At 35.8% G+C, this 13,654-nt stretch overlaps 1 long non-coding RNA gene across 1 annotated transcript; it reads right to left on the bottom strand.

The window, feature by feature from the left end:
• Positions 1-742: 742 nt before the first annotated feature.
• Positions 743-13,562, bottom strand: LOC127480290 (uncharacterized). The gene is made up of 4 exons (XR_007907822.1): positions 13,404-13,562; positions 9,660-9,770; positions 2,656-2,774; positions 743-1,470 (listed from the first exon to the last, which is right to left on the bottom strand). It is a non-coding gene; the product is annotated as an uncharacterized LOC127480290 (long non-coding RNA).
• Positions 13,563-13,654: the final 92 nt, after the last annotated feature.

Raw genomic sequence — 13,654 nt, 5'->3', positions numbered from 1 at the left:
AATGAATTATGGAATATTCTTGGATCTTTCTTCTTTTCTGTGTACTTGCAACATCTTGTTGAATATCGCTACTCAATCAAAATCCCAAAAGTATATGTTAGAAGATGTATATACTTATCAGAAGCACAGAAGTAGTTTGTCTGGATACATCAGCAATACAAATTTAAGAAAGATTGTACTGTGCAGAGTGTGCAATCATTAAAAACCCTTTGACATTTGGGGACTTTTGACTAACGTTTTTATTAAAGAACAGAACCATTTCTTCATTCGTTACCTGAGCTGGAGAAGGAATATTAACTTTCCCTACAATTGCTGCAATGTTTCCTTAGATTTGGGAAATAAATCATATGCCATAACTTGCATTTCCCCACTTCTGGACTGACTGCTTCTACTCCTTCATGACTGCAGCAGCAAAGGGAAAGGTATAATGCAAAGCCTCTTCTTCAAGAGACATTTTAAAATATTATTTTCATGACAAGATTTTCTGTTTTCCTTTTCCTCGCAGCTTTGGATGGCTAAAGATGTCAAAGGCAGGAATACTTTAATAGTTTTATTTGTTTCATGTTACAAATATCTTACTGTAAGTAGGTGCTGTAGCAATGTGCTTCTAAGCTTTTTAATGTATTATCAATGTCAGCCTAACTCTCAGATAACTTCTCTGCAGCTAGCTAGGACTTGAAATAATGAGCTTCTTAGAGCACTGAATCAGAGCAAAAAAATAGAGGAAATTCCATTGCGAATATTGTACTTGTGAAACAGTCTTGGCTGCCTGTAATTTAGTAAGAGTACCAGGCACTTTCTTTGATCTTAATGTTTAAATGTCTCTAAAGAAAACTTTGTTTAGTTTTATTTTTTTTCCCTTTCACACCTGAAGTTGTTTTCTTTGTTTTCCTGTAAAATGTTCAACAGAAAATTAATGTGTTTTGGATCAGGCACATGAGCATTTATTTGGCCTTGCATTATTTATTAATAGAATTTATTTATTTATTTTTTACTTTCTAAACAAGAAAAAAAAATCCTTTTTCCTGTGAGACATATTCTCCAGTTGGATTAACACTGTTCATTGCTTATGTTCAGTGGGGAGACAGACCTATATGTAAGCATCAAATAACCTATATTCAGTGGAACTTTAGGACATTCATAAATACTAAAGCCTAATACAAAAGAAATTTAGAAAACAAAATATAGTTGAGATGTCCAGGAGCAGAATTCAACAAAATTTTTTACGGCAAACAGAGTTTTAATTGACCCAGATGTGGTATTACAATACCCTGCAGAACAAAGTGCAGTCAGCTAAGCCAACGTGGAAGGAATGTTCAGGGAGCAAGTGTGCCTGAAACAACATCATACTCGGAGAAACCTCTCCCTGCTCTGCTGCGGTCTGTCACTGCATAAGATCAGGGTTTGCAGAACTCTCTTGTGGACTTAAATGTCCATGATGTCCTCTGTGATTTCACTATGGCTCTGTGTCTTTCCAAAAAATGGCGATATTAGTTACTCATATTTTGTACAGTAGTCTTAAGACTAGAACCATTGCCTGACAATCAGGAGACATAGGTTTTAGATGCAGATGAAGAAACTATAGATTGTTTTTCTGGATTACTGCTAAAATAACATCCAAGACACACAACAAGTTCATTTAACTTCACATGGGTCAACTATTGCTGAGTTCCAGCTACCACTTCTAAATTTCATTTCAAAATCTTACCTAGTATAATTTTTTGGGGGAACTTGGAAGAGAAGACACATGCATAACACTTAAAGGCACAATGTTCTATAAGTAATCAAGTATTTTCACTGTTGAACATGATTACACCGACAATTTGTTTAGTGCTTGAGACTCTCACACTTTTACATGTATTTAAAGCAAGGAACAGCCATTTGTTTTGAGATTTGAAATAGTTTTCTCCACATTTTCGGGAATGAAAAGCTTTTGATTCCTATTGCTTTCATCACTTCATTGTAGATAATTACTTGGCAATTTTTGTCAAATCCTGAGTTTTGAAAAGTGACCACTGCAATTCTACTATCAAAAGACACTGCTGAGTGCTAGAGGAATAGGACTGCTAATATTATTATTATTATGAAGAATTTAAATTAATAGGAATTATTATTAAAAGGAATGCTACTCAATGGGTAGATTTTCAGGGTTAATTGCATTTGTGCCTCAGTTGTTCACAGTTGAGGAAACCAAACACAAATTATGTGTTTCAGCAGAAATGTCAACCCATTGTTTGATTTGGAAGAATTCTGATTTGAAATATCTCATTAGATTGACAGGCTGCTTCTTAAACAGTTTCTGCTTTGCTTTCCTGCATAGTCGAAAGCATACATGAGTCCTGTGGGCACATCCAAAGGTTAGACCATATTATATCAAGATAACTAAAGGAAGTGAACTGAAAAGTGAAGTGTATTGCCTTGATAGATTTTATAGAAAACAAGAATACACAGAAAATTTCTCTGTATTGTCATTGAGTGAAAGGTAAATATAGGAAGAAGTGTGACAACTATACAGAGAATTATATGCATTAGTAGGGCTGATGATTTTTGTAATGATCTCTAAAGAGAGAAGTAGGCTGTGTTTTCATCACTGCTGATATCAGACTGCTGGAACATTTGCATGACTATGTACTAATTATCACTCTAGTGTCCTACCTGTTCTTAAGCTGATGACACCACTCTTCTTTTCTTGTCATTGCACCTCATTTTTCTGTTTTCAAGGATGTATAAGTTCAAATGAAAATGGAGGGACACATCTCTTTTTCCTTTAATGCCTACCAAGTAAAAAAGAGTTTTTCAGAGCAATAATAATAATAATAATTTAATAAATATGTGTTAAAAAATGCTTAAATTCACGATGTTTGCCAACAGAAAATAAAAACTGCTTTCATACAGTTTTTCATTTCATCATTGGAAAAGTTACACAAAGCAAAAGAAGGATACCAGGATGTACAGAAATTGTGTTAAATGTCTTGGAATTTAATAAAAAAATCATGGTTTTCTGAGGATTTCTGTGGGTTTTGTCAAATTTCATCTCATAAATATGCTTTATGGACTGTATTTTGTATGTTCAGTGTCTAAGAACTGTGTTACAAGAGGGAACGCAGGAACAAAGAAATGGCTTTTGATCAATCTGACTTTATTTATAGCAGGTAGTATTGACAGCAAACTAAGATTCCTTTTGTTGTGTTGTGCATTTTTTCTGCCAAACTTTGCCTCCATTTTCAATCTATGCAATTATCCCTAGGTCCAGGATAGAACTGCACTATATATACATGAGATAAACAGTGTTAATAAAGATTCAGGGATAGGATTAGTTTTAGTGTTTTCAGTTAAGCTTCAGGGCTGATTCATAATTTTAGCAATGCATTCTTGTTAGTTAACTGTTTCATCAGTTTCCTTAGAGTTACAATCACTTCTATTCAACATTCTGTTCAGCAATGATTTGGAATTTGTTTGTGATCAGACACATGGAGCCATGACAAAAAAAAAAAAAAGATATATTTAACATTTAAAATTTTCAGCAAATATTGTTTTTAAAATAATTTTCTAAATTCCTTGAGCAATCTGTAATTTAGAGGTGGTAAAAAAGGTGTTTAAGGAAAAAGATTTTGGTTTTAATAAGCTCAGTACTTCGATGGAAATACCCCACCAAGATTCTCAAATGAGCTGTTTCTTTCTAAACAAATAGATGAATGTGCAGATACTGATAAAGATGGAAATCCCAGGCTTTTTTCTGCACATATTGAACTCATGAATTAAAAGCATATCCCAAGCTTTCATTTAAATGGCGCGTTTCACCGAGTTTTGGAATAACTTCTGTTATTCAGATAGCACCATTATATGCTTTCCTGTGAATACTGAAGACTGGCTTTCTTTACAGAATGCAACCCACATTTTTAACACATTTTTAAAATAGTTCAATTTACCATGAGATGTAGCAGTTAGATTTAAGCCTTTACATTATTTGAAAATTGAAGATGAATAAAGGTCATGAGGGTTGGAAAATACCAAGTACATACTACCAAATGAAGGCTGATGGTGGCCCCATAGATCACTGAAGACAGAATAAATAATGGTTCTTTTGCAGCAGACCTCAACTTTAACCAAAACTGGACCACTCATTCTTTAACCAGAAAATGTGCAAGACATAGAGCTGCTACTATGTAATATTTAAATTTACGTTGACCGTCTTCAGCCCTTTTGTAAGACTCAGTTCAGTCTTGGAATATACTCTTGTTTTCACAGAAAAGGCGGAAAATCTGAAAAGGGGATCTCAACTAGAGAAGTTCTTAGGATTTCCTTGCTCATATTGAAATAATATCCATGGTGAAATCTGTGTTTTCCTTTACTTCTGAATGTTATTCCTATGACTTTTAGCTGCATGAATCCTGGCTTCCTATAGGATGTAGCTAAACATTTCTGCAAGTAGCAGTATATATGAAGGATTTACACATATTTACATGTTTTATTCTGAGCCCAAATAAATAAAACCTTTTTAAGTCTAAGTTAGTTTTTATTCCAGTCTGATGACAGTTTTTCAACCATTCTAAATATCTTTCAAAACATCAGGACAAATATACATTATTTTAGTGGGATAATAAGGCTAGGTAAATTCCCCTGTTCCAAGAGGTGAGAAATCTTGCACTAATAAAAACATTACTGCAAAGGTTTCTCTCATTTGTTTTCTGTATTTTTTTTAGTTCTCATGCACAATCAGAATAAGTTTTCTAACTAATGGGACAGAATGAAACAAGGAGCATTGCTAAATGTAGGAAATAAGGACGCAAAACTTTGGCACTTTCCTCAGTTCTGGAAAGAATTGAAATTAATTGTAAAGGGCAGAAAAATTGACTCTTTTTTCCATACACTTGGTAGAACACTTTTTTTTTCTGTGTTATTTGTAGTACTAGCTATTTGGATCAATGGATTGCTAATTAGAAACTGACTTTGGAAGGCTGCAGCATGCTTCTCAATGATTCATGTGTTTGCATTGATTTTTGCATAAAAGCAAAATCTAGCTGTACTATTTAGCACTTAGAAATTGGTCCTCAATGAACTATTTGCAGCTTAATAGGCTTGATAATACTTGGAAGCTCATTATTGTGTTTTTATCATTATTTCTTGGATTAGACTGTATACATACACACATATGTATATATACACAACACTCAGTCCCATACGGAGTTGTATTAAGCCAAAAGACAAGGTAGGCAGCAGCTTATGGCAGCAGACTGTAAGCTTCATCTATGCCAAAGATGGCATGTTCAGCTTTCCAGGCTGAACAGCAGATCTTTGTTTCCTGCTTTATACAGCCATCTTCCTCTCCTGCTGTTGCTAACACTCAGTGAGCAAACAGGATGTAACCTAGGGATGTGCAGATTCTTAGGGAAAGGACGGTCACTTTTCTGTCTGTCTTTCCTTTGGGAAGGTGTAGGAGAAATCCACGCCTTTCAATGTTCTACTGCTGCTTATCCCACTAAGAATAGGTCTTGCCTCTGTGGGAGAATAGGATGCTGCAGGCCCTCTTATTGGGGAAAGGGTAGTAGATGAAGGTGGGTCCATGGGTGACAAGCAAAGGGTGGACAGCAAAAGTCCTGTGCTTCAGGGAAGTGAGGAAGAGGAAGATTACCCGTGAAATGAGTCAAGCTCTCAGAAGTGCAGAAGGAGAGGAGAAGAGCTGTCACTATCCTGATAACACAACACCACTGAATCCTCACTTATCTTCTCCAGCCTTTTTAGTCTTCTCAGTCACTTTCTACCCAGAATATCATGGACCTTCACTGACCTCTGATTTTCTAGCTCCAGTCCTACTCCAGAAACCCCATTCTCTCCCCCCACAACCCATCTGTTCTGTCCGCTGAAGCCTCCACTGAATCTTTTTAGCCTCTTTCTCCCATCTGCTGTGACCCATATTGCTGCTTCCATAAAACTGATTCTGCCTACACTGCTGAGAAGCCTTCAGCTGAGTTAGCATATACAATATGGATTGTTGGTGTCATATGGACTATATATAAATGTGTCTATAAATAGATTTATTGTCTGTTATGCAGCCAGCAGTTCAGCCAAGGTTTCTATGAACATTCTTAACCTTTTGTCCATGAACACTTGAAATATAAATATAGGCACCTGCTAAAGTTCCTTGCAAAACTAATATCCAGATGGTTAGTTACAGGATCTGTATCTAAGATTCAACTTCATTCTCAATCTGTGGACATATTTAAGGCTATTGATGATAGATCTTTACTTCCAAATCCATGAACTTGCTAAGAACAAGTTTTTGCACTTAGCTGCCAAGGTCACCCTGACTATTTTATCATATCTTTATTTATCACAGCCAAGAGATTGCTGGAAATTGTTTTTTGCTCTATTTTTCAGTTTTGTGTTAAATTTTGCCGTATGTAAAGCTGTATTTCTTCGTGAGAAGTGGTTTTCAATTTAAAACTTGCAACACATCTGAACTCTGAAAAGGATAGCAATCAGATTGACCATTTAACAAATCTTTGAAGCAAAATACTGACATTGAAGTGAATCCAGGTTAGTTTTCAACTTTAAAAATTATTTCTGCCCATTTCTTGTGACTAGCGCAGAACATGCACTAATCCAGAACAGTATCAATTAACCACAGACACCCAACTGTAAGAGCTACTTTGGCAGACAGGTGGAATTGGACTAATTATCATACAAGGTTACACAGAAGGAAAAAAGACCTACGGTCTCTCCAGGAGAATTACAAGCCAGTGATGGCCCCCTCCCTTTGCTGCAATTATCTCCAAATCGCACCTGCCAACCTGCAGGGAAGCATTCCCATGGTTTGTGGCTGAGAACACAGTCAGGTAAACTGTTGTTTTAGTTGGGTTAAAATTCTTCCATACCTCTACTTGTTTCAAAGAATGCTCTACTGTATCTGTTTCTGCAGATAGACACTAACAATATAAAGACACTAACTAAAAAAGACACTAACAATATAAAAATCATATTAGAAATTATATATATTTTTTAATTATTTAATGAGCTTTAGGTTGAGATACCATTGAGAACTTTGTCTCAGAATGGTTCTTATAATCATGGCTAAGCTGAGATGCCTTTCTACACAGATACAAGAATGTTCCTCTGTTTAAGGAGGCGACCAGGATCTAGACAGGGATCTGTAGAAGCATTTGTACTGAATAAAAAACCTGCTCAGTTTGTAACAAGAAGTATTAATACAAGAGTGAAATTTCAAGGCCTGAATCTTTGGAGAAATAGATGAGATATCTAAGAAGCAGAATGTCACCTCTTTTACTTGGGATTCTCAGTGGTACACCTTAGGCCGAGAGCATAACTCATCTTTTTCCTGGAGGTTGTGTGAATGCAGAGTTTTCTCTCACCTCACAAGTTTGTCATTCTGACTTGTATCTTGGAGAAGATGAGTGGTAGAACATATGAGAAAGATCTCCATTATTTTTGTTAAGTACCCTTATTGTTGTTTTGTAAGTATAGTCTTGCTCACAATGGTTATATCTATTTAAATGTTTTTAAAGCGATGAGACATTTGAATCATTTGGATTAATTATCATTTGGATTAATCATCCAAATTTTTATGGCAGATAATTTCTGATGTTAAGAATCCAATTCTCTATGACTGAGGTAAATTGCCAACAAGTCTTCCTGATGGTCTTTTAGATGGAAGAATCCAGTGTGTACAGATTATTTGAAAATGATAATTTTAGAGAAATTAGTTTGCATGAGTGAGAACAGAAAACATTTATTTTCTTGAAAGAAAATTGTGTTAATTGCAACTGCTCTCATTCATTGTGTCTGTCTGTCTCAGTACATGCAGAGACAGCGAGAGGGCAGTGCTGTATGCAAGCAGTCAAACTCAATACATGGAGAAAGAAAATGACAGCAGCCATTTGTGTGAGTAACTTTCACATGATTGTGCTATGTCCAGCATTTGAATCTTAACTGTAGAGTCCAGATGGTGTCTTATGGAGAGCCAGTGCTTCAATGTTCAACACTGTTTCTACAGGTCTAGAGCTAAACCACTGGATTAAAGATTTGAGATTTATATTTGTGGTTATGAGATGGTCTAATGCACATCTGGATTCTGAGAAATGACATGTAGACATAGCTGCTATTATTCTAAAGAAGAATTATCAGAGGGAGAGTGAAAGACAGGAAAGATTAAAATAAAGAACATCGGATTTCAAATTTACACTTGATAAAAATAGATTTAACCTCACTTATTTTTAGAAAATTATTGAGACACATTTTCATTGCAGCTTAATTGTCTTCAATACATTAATTTATTTTACAGTGATATTGTACACACTGCAATGTTCATATGGTATGAACTTAAATATAAATATTTTCATTAATTGGATCCATGATGCCAGCAAATTTTAAAACCAATCTTACACTAGATGTGATCTTATCATCTCTGTTATATTGACAGAAATCTAGAAATTGATTTGATTCTACAAGTAAACTATTTCAGTGATTGGTATGAGAAATGCTCAGTAGAAACACAGTGGTGTTATTGGAAAAAATTATTTTCTTCAGTTTTTGTGTTAATGAGTTAGTTTAAATAGAAAAGATCATATCAGAGTAGGGGCTGGTTCTGTAATTTTAGTATAGTATACTACACTGTTATCAGGCCTTATATATGAATTTTTGGTGGTTTTGGTTTTTTTGGATATGGCGGATTTGCTGAAAAAAGTACATTTGGAAAAGTGGTTTATAATGTAAGGTAGAGAGAAGCATATCTGGTAGTGTCATCATATCCCTTTTGGAATCTATACTGAGAATGAACTATGACCGGGATGATACTCGGAGCTAGGTCAAAGGTGAGAAAGAAGTTAATCAATAAGAACAACCAGGATTCCAGTTCTCCTTCAGTCGTCCTATTTAATTTGGCAGTGTAGACATACCTAGTGAGGTTATGTCTGAGTTTCCTTGTCTTTGGCATGAGAATTAAAGATGAGAAAGGTATGATAAAGGTAAAGATGGTCTATATGGGATCAGCCACTGATCCAGCTTTCTTGTCATGCTTTTTTTTCAAGAGCATACGGAAATTCAGGGTTCAGAGAGTCTTCATAGTCATGCCCCTTAGATGTAAGGCTTAGGGTTATGTTTAGAGTGCAAACTGCAGTGTAATAGAAAGAGAACCGATTTTGTGTTAAATGGGTTATTTCAGGTTCTCACAGCCTTGCCACAGCAAAGGATCTACCTCTGCAAAATATCATACTAGAAAAGAATACAACTGGCAGTGAGTTCCTGCAAACTTTTATGTTTACTGGATTGCTTTGAGCTGTAAGACAAGGTTTGGGCCAGTTCTTCATTTACCTTTTCCTACATCATTCCTCTTTCAACAAATCATAGTCAATTACAGACAGAATTTTACCAGGATATCTAGGGATTATCTTTCCAGATAGTGAGCTCATAGCTACTTTTTCAGCCAAAGGGCTAAAGTAACTCTTGTCACAGTTTTCCTTTAAGGAATCAGGATAGACCTGTTATTCAAATACAGGATCTCCCCTATGTTCTCCCTCTGCATGTACACGAAAATCCATATTTTCCTCTTGAATCCATGCTTCATGCCCTCATCCCTCATCTCTGGTCCTCCAGGTTTTCAAAATCTTCCCACCTGTTTCTCATAACATAGCATTTACACTTACTCCTTCCAATGTGTGAACTCTTCATGGTGAAGCATGTCGGAATAAACAATCGCTTTATTGCTTCTTTGTGGGGATACAATCTACTTGATATATATCCTCTGAAATGTATGTCTGTAGATTTATGGGAAAATTAATAAAACAGAAATTAAAACTGACAGCTCTGAAGTGATATGCTACCCTTAGCATATGGGCTACCACACACGAACACTTTACAGGATTTGTATCAGGATTATGGGCAGTAACTCAATGGGGGATAACTTCTGAACTATATTCCTAAATCTCATTTGACAGGTTTTGGATGCTGTATAATTCTTACAGTATTATTATGTCACAGCAGTGATGCTGCAGTCATCATTAAGATAGTACCTTAATTCTTAGTGCTTATTTTGTCTTATAATTGCTTTTGCAGTGAGAGTTTGTATGTTTTTTCCAAGCAGACAAATGAGCTTCCTTAAAAAAATTAAATGCTTCTTTCTCCAGCAAGACATGTTTTGAAGATCCATTTTCCTCAGAAATAGGCAGCTATATCTGGAGAGAAACAACAGCAACAATCCTTTATGTTCTGAGCTTTTAAATATATACTAATGATTTGCAGTATCAGCTTTGACACCATTAAAAAAAATAAGTTAGGAAGTAAAGATGTGTAAACAACATTATTTTTATGAGGATACTATACTAATTTCTTCCAGTATTGGTATACATCAAGGATCTTACATCTTTAGGGGTGTGAGTGAAAGATTAGGGCAGGTTCGTTTACATAAGACAGAGAGCAGATTCCTTCTGACGTATCCAAATCCAAGACCAGTGGTTAAGTAATTTTTCTTGGAATATGGAAATAATAGCAATTTAACATGGAATGTTTGTCTTCTGGTTAGCCTGGTTGGTATTTCCTGCAGTCACTTTGCAATCATTGCAGTTTACTGTTCCCCTCTTAGAAGTAACAGAAGTATTGAGGAGAGAAATGGGGTGAATATCAAAGTTCTTCAGCCAAAGCAGCCACAACCTGAAGAAAAAGCAGCAGATAACTTGAACTGAAACAAAGATTGCTTACTGTGGATCAAAAAAAGTCTTCTTTTCTGCATAGCTGTAATTGCATTTGCTGGCTTAACCTCTCTGATTATTTTTATACAATCTTTCTGAACAAATCAGGTATTGCCACTGATTTGGTGTCAGGAGAGTAGGACATATAGGAACTCTTTTCTGATAGGAGCCTTCATTTTTATTTGCTTCTACTCATTCTGTAAAATGCACCATGTATGTTTGAGAGTTACTTGAGCCCCATGCTTGTGCTCTAGATAGACTGGGAATAGATTTGCAGAGTATATATAAGCTGTGTTTTGTACTGTTTGGAATACCTTTGTTCCAGAGCGTGCATTTCTGTCATTGTTAAAATATCCTACAAACATGTTTTTGCTTTCTTTGGAGACAGATTGTTACTTTCAAAGACTAGTAATAACTGTTTCCAAGCTATATGCTTTTATGATCATAAAATGGAATTGGTTCTTCACTCCAGATGCAATAATTTTATAGTTAGTCAATATAATTTATAGTTGATTTCAGTAAACATGAATTTATTTATGTTGGTGAAATTCCAGCCATTGTGCTGCATTACAGTCCAAACAGATGATGAAGCTCAAGCAGAAGGACTGGATGAGAACGAGGGAGAAGGAAAAGCAAATTTCCCCTGGTCACATGCAGTAGCTGAAGAACCAGTTCATGGAAGCTACATCCAAACTGAGCAAGTGTCTCTGCCAAGAAGAGACTAGGAGGTTCTGCACAACAATGAATACTCTAGGTCTTTGTGTATTCTTACTTTCTTTTCAGAGACATTGGCATATGGAGTGTCAGTGAATTTTAGCTGCCTACATTGGAGTCTACGCTAGTCCTGCAGGAATTCCTGTTGCACGTGTGCACTATATGCACATGCATATAATACATTTTATCTTCTAGCCTTGTTTTATTTTGTTATGTAAGTATATTTCAACTTATGTGAAAAAAACACGTTTTAAAATATATGTCTCATCACAAAATAGTAAAAATGGCATATAAGGGGTTAATGGAATGATGAGGCAAAAATCTGCAGTGCCAGCAGAATTCCCCAAAGGGTAAACAAAACTCTTAACTGTTGCAAACAATAAATTGTCAATACCTTGTAGAAACAGTGGATAATGAAAAGTTATAATGCCTATAGTTAGTACCCTCTTTAAAAGAATTTACACAGGATATGAAATTAAATTCTATGCACAGTTCTCTTAATTTGCCCTTAATTAAACAATACTCCATAAATGGTGCATTCAGTGACCAAATGTTCAGAGACAGCAAAATGGTGGGTCCCAAGCCATTAGGAATGAAATAAAGTCAGTCCCCTGAGAGCCTGCTAGAATCTGGTCTATCTAAGTGACAACTGATGGTTTAGCAAAGATAATTAACTTTGCAATTACAAACCGCAGCTTTCACCAATGCTGTTTCTTTCAGTATTCTCTTCTAAATGTTTTACTATTTTTTACATGCTTTTTAAAAATTCTAAGTTCATAGGGATCCATTTTTCCTACACAAAAATAATTTGAATATTTTATTTTAAATATTTCAGATCAATAATTATATGCACAGTTATTTTATAAACTACAGAAGATAAATGTTATATTTTATATGACTGTCAAGACTTCTTTCTTCACTTTAAAGAGCCATGCTGCATCAAACAAATTTCATATTTTTCCTTTGGTAGCAAATCCTGGACCTAACAAACCTAAATTAAATTTGTTCTTTAGCCATGTAGACTGAAATTCTCTTCAGCACAGGGAACATAGGTTCTAACCTGATAAAAAATGCCTCCATTGAATGGGAATTGCTAGTTGAATCCGTGTGTCTGTACCCTTGATTATCTTTACCATAATGTATTTTCATGCTGGCATACATGTAATGAAATCTTCAAATATGCAATATGCTCATACTTACATGTACAAGCATTGGTATTTTGATATGATGTATTAGGGGATTATGAAAAAACTTAGCTTAGAGGGTATAATATTATGTTTGACTGTAGTGTTTTGTTGAGAGTGTGGATGTCTGTGTACTGAACAGAATTCCAAGTAGGTATGGATTCAGGTAAGGAAGAAGACAGAATCAGGACCCAAAATGCATGAAAAATCTATGTGAATTTATCTGCTGTGCTTTTGTATACTGTAGTTCAGTATACTGAACAGCACTAACACTGGCTTCAGAAAATCCCAGCTTTAGTGACCAAGTTAATCTGGCATACTATAAAGGACCAGTTCAAACTGGCAGCGATAAAAACACAAAGGGAAGGCTGAGGGCAAACAAAAGAGACTTCAGGGCCCTGGGATGATTGGTAGAGGTATCAGGGATCAGGTAGTAATTTTCTTGATCCTTCTGGTAACAAGGAGTAATATTGATAAAAATAGGCATTGATCCATCAAAGCAATGAGTGGCTCTGAGGTTGGTGTAATTGGAAAAAATTTGGTTTTTTGACCATGGGATGATCTATTCAACACCTGATCTACTGACATCTGGTGGGGTATACCTTTCTCAGAGGAGAAAAGGAGTTTTAGTGCAGGAGCTAGCAGGGTTCCTTGAGAGAGCTTTAAACTAGCTTGAAAGGGGGGAGAGGACAAAACCAGGCTAGCCAGTGATGAGCAAGAGGATGATGTGCCAAAACTTGAAGAAACCAGCACTAACAGGATCCCTCAATCTGCCTCATGAGGGGTTGGCTACAGCGTATCATACCTGAAATATTTCTACACTAATGCACTCAGCGTGAGGAACAAACAGGAGGAGCTCAAAGCTTTAGCTGAGTCCCAGAGATTTGACATCACTGGCATAAGTACCACCTGGTGGGATAAGACTTGTGACTGGAGCGCCCTGTTGAACTGTTACAGACTCTTCAGGAGGTATAGGCAGGGCAGAAAAGGCTAAGGGGTGACACTGTATGTAACAGAAGGATTAGAATGTAGAATGTATAGAGCTCACAGTGGGTA

This window comes from Manacus candei, unplaced genomic scaffold (genome assembly GCF_025592945.1).
Source record: "Manacus candei isolate 608988 ecotype Guabito, Panama unplaced genomic scaffold, ASM2559294v1 h1tg000072l, whole genome shotgun sequence".
NCBI classification, from domain to species: Eukaryota; Metazoa; Chordata; class Aves; order Passeriformes; family Pipridae; genus Manacus; species Manacus candei.
Note: the sequence above shows the minus strand (reverse complement) of the source record. Positions and strands in the feature narration are given on the sequence as shown.